This window comes from Mercenaria mercenaria, unplaced genomic scaffold, assembly GCF_021730395.1.
Source record: "Mercenaria mercenaria strain notata unplaced genomic scaffold, MADL_Memer_1 contig_2793, whole genome shotgun sequence".
NCBI lineage: Eukaryota > Metazoa > Mollusca > Bivalvia > Venerida > Veneridae > Mercenaria > Mercenaria mercenaria.
Window position 1 is genome coordinate 31,187 of NW_026460872.1, and position 7,520 is coordinate 38,706.

The following is a 7,520-nucleotide window of genomic DNA, read 5'->3' on the forward strand; positions in this document are numbered from 1 at the left end:
GCCCGGAAGTGATTATCTAATGTCGCGTACGGCAAAAATGCGCCAACTATTTATGTTCGCATGCATTTAATGTATAATATACTGACTAGAGGTTAGAGTAAGTATCACCATGGTTACAAAATATATACATTTAAAGTAGTTTTAGTTCAAATTACTTCAGTCCGACATATACTGGAGTCTGTAATTTATACGGGCGCTCCAACTCTGCATTGAGTCACAGCTCACAACTGATTTTTCCCTAGTTTAACTTTAATTCTTGAATTCTATGCGCTTAGTTCAGCTAATTTGATTTTCAAAGCTATTCATGACAATTGCATAACTGGCATTTAGTCACGATAATTAGAGGCAATGATAGATGAGTTGCGATACATTAAAGATCATATATACATTTAAAGTACTTTTAGTTCAAATTGCTTCAATCCGACATATACTGGAGTCTGTAATTAATACCGGCGCTCCAACTCTGCATTGAGTCACAGCTGTTTCTAATCCCGTACCGTACCCATACCGTACATCCGTATTCGTAAACTATAGGTTTTGTTCGGAGAAAGGCGAAACTTTCATGACATCAAAATACTTCAGAAACACCTTAAAATCCGCTTATTAAGAAATCTGCCGTTTGATAGTTTGATATATCTCAAAGTCATTTGCTCAAACACTGGACGAGTATTTCGTACCAGTCTGCGTTGTATAAATGCCCGCCACACCTCACCTCGTTGTAATTTGATTTTAGCGAAATCTAATATAGTGACCTATCAATTTTCTTTTTGTTTTAGATTAGGTAGACATAACCAAAGGTATGTGGAGAGTTTGTTTAAATTCTGATATGTGAAACTCGATAAAATAACAGAAGAACCAACTTAAAATTGATAAAAATATGCAAAAATAGCCCTCGGGTCTGCTGAACAAGTATTCCTTTCTTCGCAAATTCATTTTCTTTTTATTTCTCTGAGCATGTTTCAAATAGGTATATTGTTTTCCGTTATAAAAATGCTAATATATCAAATTCATGCTGATTATTGTACTTTACTGAAATATATTTAAGGATTATAGAAATTCTGAAACATGTTAAAAATAGCACTATATCTAAGGGCAAATGAAATTGAAACAAAGCTGGTGACCTAGTATTTTTATTTCACATTTCAATACATCATAACATGATCTTTTAATACAAAACATTTCATCAAAATCTATTACTGAGAAAAAAATTACGAAACTGTAGCGAGCGTCTCTAAGTGGCCTTAGATAAAAAGGTAATTCGATTCACTTCAACTACAGTAGGAATGTAATATACTTAACAGGGTTATTCAAGAATGGTAGGGAACTGTCTCTGAAATAATTTAATACGAGGACCTACTCAAACAAAAATACTCTCAGATTATCGATAAAATTATTTTTTAACAAAATCTTAGTGTATATTTGACAATCAGTTAATCAATATAATTCACATTTATTATATCTATAATCATGCACTTTTCAGGCAAAACGTTAAGTGGCCTTAGATAAGAAGGTAATTCAAATCACTTCAACGACAAAAAGGATATAATATTCTTCACCAGGTTTAAACATGAATTGAAGAGAACTTTAATATGATGACCTACTCTTAACTTTTAGCTTGCTGGTGGCAAGTGAGTCTGCCTTTGCGACCAGTGCAGACTACACTGTTTCGCTATTTAGTCAGTAAATTTTCGGTGAACACCCCTAATAATAATAAATGGTATTGCCCAAATTGTTTGATGGACAGTCCATTTTAGAAATTTAGCAGGCAATTGGTTAAACAAGAAATACTCTATGATTATCGATACAAAATATTTTTAGCGTAACAATTGAAGTTAGTCATACTGTCAGTTATCACACAGCATATTTAGAACACAACAAATTAAGAAATGAATACAACATGTTTTATTCGTCCGAAGCATTGCCATTTTTATAGATCCAATTGTTCCGCAACACGTTGTACCTTGGTGCATGAAATCTGTATTTTTGTTTTTCTCTCTTGATATCATTGTCGTTATCGGATGAAGCAGTTGCAATATGACAAATACTTCAAGAAAATTAGGAACGCTCTTGTTTGATCAGTCTGTTGAAGAATGGTTAGCCTAAATGTCTTTCATTGCTTTGTGATGTTGTTCTGAGTCTTTATTATGAATTGTATAGGTGACTGTTTCCAGTCGGTGATTACACGTACCTCATATGATCGTTTTGAGTGCTGAATATGTGCTTGCTTTCTTTGAATGTGACCTGTTGGACATTTGTATCTGTTTTTCGGCACCGTCGTTTGTTTTTACTGAATATACAAATAAAGCATGTCTCAATGGACCAATGAAAACTCACCTTATCTAGGCATTTACCTAGAGCATTTTATTTTCAAGGGAAATAATTGTGGTCTGACTGTATTATTTTGAAAATCACAGTTGAGATTTTTTATGTGTGCACCGGTACAGTTTTGCCGAAAGCGAAAGTTGCTGGAATTTTGTCTTCTTCTAAAAACAAGGTAAGTTGACAGTTTTTGTTGAAATATATATCTGATATCTGACACATAGGAGAATGTTTTGGTTTATATCCATCTTACAGATTTTTTTTAAAATGAAGAGAAACAGGGGGAATTCTGTAAATTTCTTCTTATATGCAAATGAGCTGAAATTGTATTGAAATGACTAGATCAGAAGTTTATGCCTTTCCAGTAAGTTTTTCCCTACCTTTGACGATAGTTATCTAAAAGTATAGATATCAACCTCTTTGCTGATATTAGTACCTAAAATTTTCAGCCTGTGAATAGCTGTGGAAATTTGGGACTTCCTTTTTTTGAAGATATAAATAGATCTAAGCTATATTTAGACTAAAGTTTTTTTCAGTATAACAGCATGTAGAGAACCCTTACATACAGTCAAATATTCTTGATATTGCAAGGAAATTTTATGCATTTTTCAAGTGCTTGCCGTTTCTTATGTTATGCATACTTGATATAGGTAATTGTCAATGTCAACTATCATTATACTGACATTTGAATTTTGTTTTTCTAAATTACCTCCCTTATATATGCATTTTTCTTCATTCATTTTATTGATAATTACTTCCCTTTATGTTTAGCAAAAATTCTCAGATTGCATTTAATTAACTCCCTTTATTTATCATGAAAAATTCTCTTGTGTAATGATTATTTGTATATTTTACTTACAGTGTCTGATACATGTAGTTGCAGTCTGTCTATGGAAACTGTAGAAATAACAAGAAAGAGGCTGACATAGTGGTATAGTTTGTTATATATGAAGTTTATTGATGGCATTCATGTATGATGATATCATTAAAGTACAACGTACATTGATTTTCTGACAGGCATGTGTTATTACATTTGAACTGAGACTGTTTTATTATCAGGTTCATGATACTTTTTTTTAATATACATTGTATACAATAGTTGCATTTTTTTTCAATATTAATTGCAGCTTTATAAATTAGAACACTTCAGGTTCATGTTTGATATAGTTTATTAATGATTATAATTTTAATCATACAATGAGTTATGAGATATTTTATTAATTTTAATATATTTAGATTAATAAATGTAAAAAGTCTGTATTAAATGCATAGGTCATCTTTTGTACAAAAATAAAGGAAAAACAAATGTTGTATAATTTTCATTTTCAGTTTTGGTAGGGAAAAGTTTGAGTATGTACATGTACAGTTGTTTGACCTGTCTTACCCTGTGGCAGTCCAAGAAGATGTTACCATTATGAAAAATGCAGGAGGTATTATGCTTTTGTATGTTAAACAAAGGTCTCAAAGCATTTATATGCTATATGGCTAAATTCTTGCTTCTGAAATTACTGTACAAGACAGCTATAAGACTGACATTCCTGACAAGATGTGAACCTTCTGGACTTTATGTCAGCCTGGCATAAACATTTCTTTCCTGTAGCTATGTGTATCCCTCAATTATGTCAGCCTGGCATAAACGTTTCTTTCCTGTAGCTGTGTATCCTCAATTTACTAAGTACATATCTCCATTCAAAATAATGATAATAGATATGGTTTAGTAATAAATGTGTGATAGCTTTGTAATGTCAACGTTTCAAAAATAGAATGAACATGTACTTTGATAATAAATATTGTAATACAAATTTCAGTATATTGTAGCAGTTTTATGAATGTGTGTGAATTAATGTTTTACAATATTTCAGAACTTGAAGACAATGGTTAGTGCAGAAGGGACATAAACGTTATGATAAAAGTAACAGATATAAATAAGGTAAACTATTGTGATACAAAGGCATGACCAGTGCTGCACATCACAAAGGCAACAATTTAATTTAATTTTTTTGTCACTTATGACTTCTGTAAAGCTGATTTTGAAATATACATAAAATGATTAGGATTAATTTTTTTACTGTGATCTTTTTTTAACATGATTTTGTCAAGACTGACAATTTGTTCATTGGAATAAGATAGTTAAAGGCGGCATTGTGTCACATAAAAATATGTCTGCATAGTTGCCTAACATTTAATGTCAAATGTAAACAAGGAAATTCTAAATTTGGAAAATCTTTTGTTGTTTTCCTTCATTTAGCTCAGTTGAAGGAGATGAAGTTTGAAGCAGTTTTCACAGTACAACCTCTCCAGAGTAGTTCACTCTGAAGCAAAACCCTCTCTATAACAACATCATGAGAATTTCCCTAAGCTGAAATATAACTATCAAATTTACTTCTCCAGAACAACAACCTCAAAATAACTAAAATATTTGTATATCCCACAGGGTATTGCTCTACAGAGGTTGCACTGTACTTATAATATCTATTATTTCAAATGCTTTAAGAGAACAACACTTTCAACAAGGGGAAAAGTGAACATATATTACTCATAAGGTGAAGTTTTGGCAGTTCTCAAGTTCATTGTTTTTGCATGCTATATAAAAACACTTTAGGTAGTTTATCATTATTACATCATATACTAATCAGAGGTTGTAGGTTGTTGTTGGAGCTTTTAGGTGAGATCATAGGTGAACATCATCAGATTTATCTGTTTATTGTTTTCACCATTTTATTGAATATGTAGATTGAATGTTATAGAATATGCAATCTTTTCAGACAGTCCTATTAAATAACTTGTCATTTAGTGGATCTAAGTATATGTAAAATTTAAATAAAGCAGCAAGCCAAGTAGCAACACAATCTTGCTGCTTAAAACAGGTAATTCCTTAGACAAGTTGAAATTAGACAAAATGTCAATTTGTAGAGTTACCTGACTTGCTGCTTGATAATATATTTCTAAGATTAGAATATCTGCAAATGTCTAAAATGATGTTATAATTGTTTTAAAAACTATCATGTTTTATTCTCTTTATGTAATAAAGTTTTACATTTGTATTTCCAGAAGTGCTACAAGTGTGTTGTCATGTGAAATGGAATTTACCCCAACTGTGCTGCATGATGTATATTCAAGTGCGAGACAGCCATGCACCAGCTGTAAACTGAGATGGACCCATATAATAAATATGTTGACTTTTCTATGTATTATCATCTGTACAGAATGTGTTCATAACAAGACTGTATACATATATTGTTAAATCATTTTTTATTTCCATTATTGCATGCATGTAAGAAGTAAGCATTTAACAATTGCATTCATAGAAATGTTAAAATGTGATCAATCTAATTTAAAGAAACACATTTAATTGGACTTTTTAAGTTTCATAGTATTTGTGGTGGAGATTGACCCAGTCATTCAGCAACTTATACTGTCTTTGTGTCATTTCTTGTATGTTATAGTTTTCTTAATAATACATGTACATTAAATGTCAAAGTTATGGTAAGATGAACTCATTCATCACTTGTAGATTAATGTTAAAGCAGTTCAACATTTTACCATAAGTTAACTAATATTCTATTTAACCAGTGTTGTCATATATTTTCATATAAACATTTGTATAATACAGTCTAATCTAATCTACAAATGATGTTCCACAATTTTTTAGTTATATTTTATGTTGATATTTTATGTTGTTTTCATGTCTCAACATATAATTACTAACATCAAAGAAACTTTTGTATTTTACAATTTGGTTGGTATAAATGGTTGTTTTGTTTATATATTTTATTTTTTTCCATCCAGGCGAATAAAGAAATACACATTTCGAAATATCTCATCATTCCAGATAAGTACACTACATAATCAAGATAAAAGAAATAAGAACAAAATATGTTGGTGGAATTTTATTTTCACTGAAAAATTTGATATACAGTCTTTGTAGTATTTACTTCTTTAGATATGTTGGACTGAAATGGGAATAACAACATACTTTAAATTTTTGTAGTCATAAGTTAATATGGGAATTATTAACTTAAATTAACTTAAAAAGATTTTTGTCACTGTTATGCCATCTGAGCTTTCATATTTTTCAACATTGTCATTGGCAACAAGGCTCAAAATTATTTGTTGTGTATACCTTGCATTCATGTGTGATAAATGCTTTTAATGGTATTCGTTAATATAATTTATGCTTTTCATCTTACCATGGATTAAAAAAATATAATTTATTTGTCTGAAAATTAAGGTAAAAATACTGACTGGTTAAATTGCAATATAAGAAAGCTTATTTGAGATAAAGGGAGGTAATTCCATAAAAAATATGTAGAATGTAGATGATAAATATAATGAAGGGAGGTAATAAAATATTGTGAAGTTATTAGTCTTCATTTCTTTGATGAGCTAATTAATTGTTTTACATTTTGGTTTATTAACTACAAGTATGACCTAACATGTGTACCTATCCTGAAGGAAAATATAAAAGGTTAAAAGGTTGTTTGATGTCCTTGTACTGTTAAGTTGTTCCTGTATTTGTTTACATTCCATGTCTGAATGAAATGAAGAAACAGACTTTAATGAGGGTATCCCGGGAAAATACATAAGTTTATTTTTATATCAGCAAATTTGATGAGAAAGTCATTCAGGAGTTGTCTATCCTATTTCCAAAAATGCTATGGGGACTAAATTTTTTGGAGTAAATATCTCTTTTAAAAAATAACACACAGCATTTTAATATTGTATATATATTATCTGATGCACTTAGCAATATATATTTGGAGTCAAAATGTTAAAAATTCCGGTTTTAATTTTTTAGTTACAATGTCTACCTTATCGTTTATGGAAAAAACGCGCGGGAAGGTTAGTAAAAAAATAACATGTTAGTCTGTGCCGATTAGTCGAAACGTTGGGCTCCAAGGGATTTCAGGTTCATATTTTCATATTTAAGATATTGTTTGGTTAACATGCAAGCTATTTCTTCTTTTTTAAAGTTCTGAATGAACACATTTACAACTGATACAGGAGATTACAGGTGGGTGTTGCTCATTTATTATTAGAAGTCTGCCTAAACTGATCCGAGTTGCCTCCGTAGCCAAGTCGTTAAGGTCGCTGACTTCAAACCACTTGCCCCTCATCGATGTGGGTTCGTGCGTCACTCGAGGCGTTGAATTCTTCATGTGAGGATGCCATCCAGCTGGCTTACGGAAGGTCGGTGGTTC

At 30.9% G+C, this 7,520-nt stretch overlaps 1 long non-coding RNA gene across 1 annotated transcript; it reads left to right on the forward strand.

Moving 5' to 3' along the window:
- Positions 1-2,419: 2,419 nt before the first annotated feature.
- On the forward strand, positions 2,420-6,757 carry LOC128552424 (uncharacterized). The gene is made up of 5 exons (XR_008369074.1): positions 2,420-2,494; positions 3,181-3,250; positions 3,649-3,749; positions 4,182-4,249; positions 5,371-6,757. It is a non-coding gene; the product is annotated as an uncharacterized LOC128552424 (long non-coding RNA).
- The last annotated feature ends 763 nt before the right edge of the window (positions 6,758-7,520 follow it).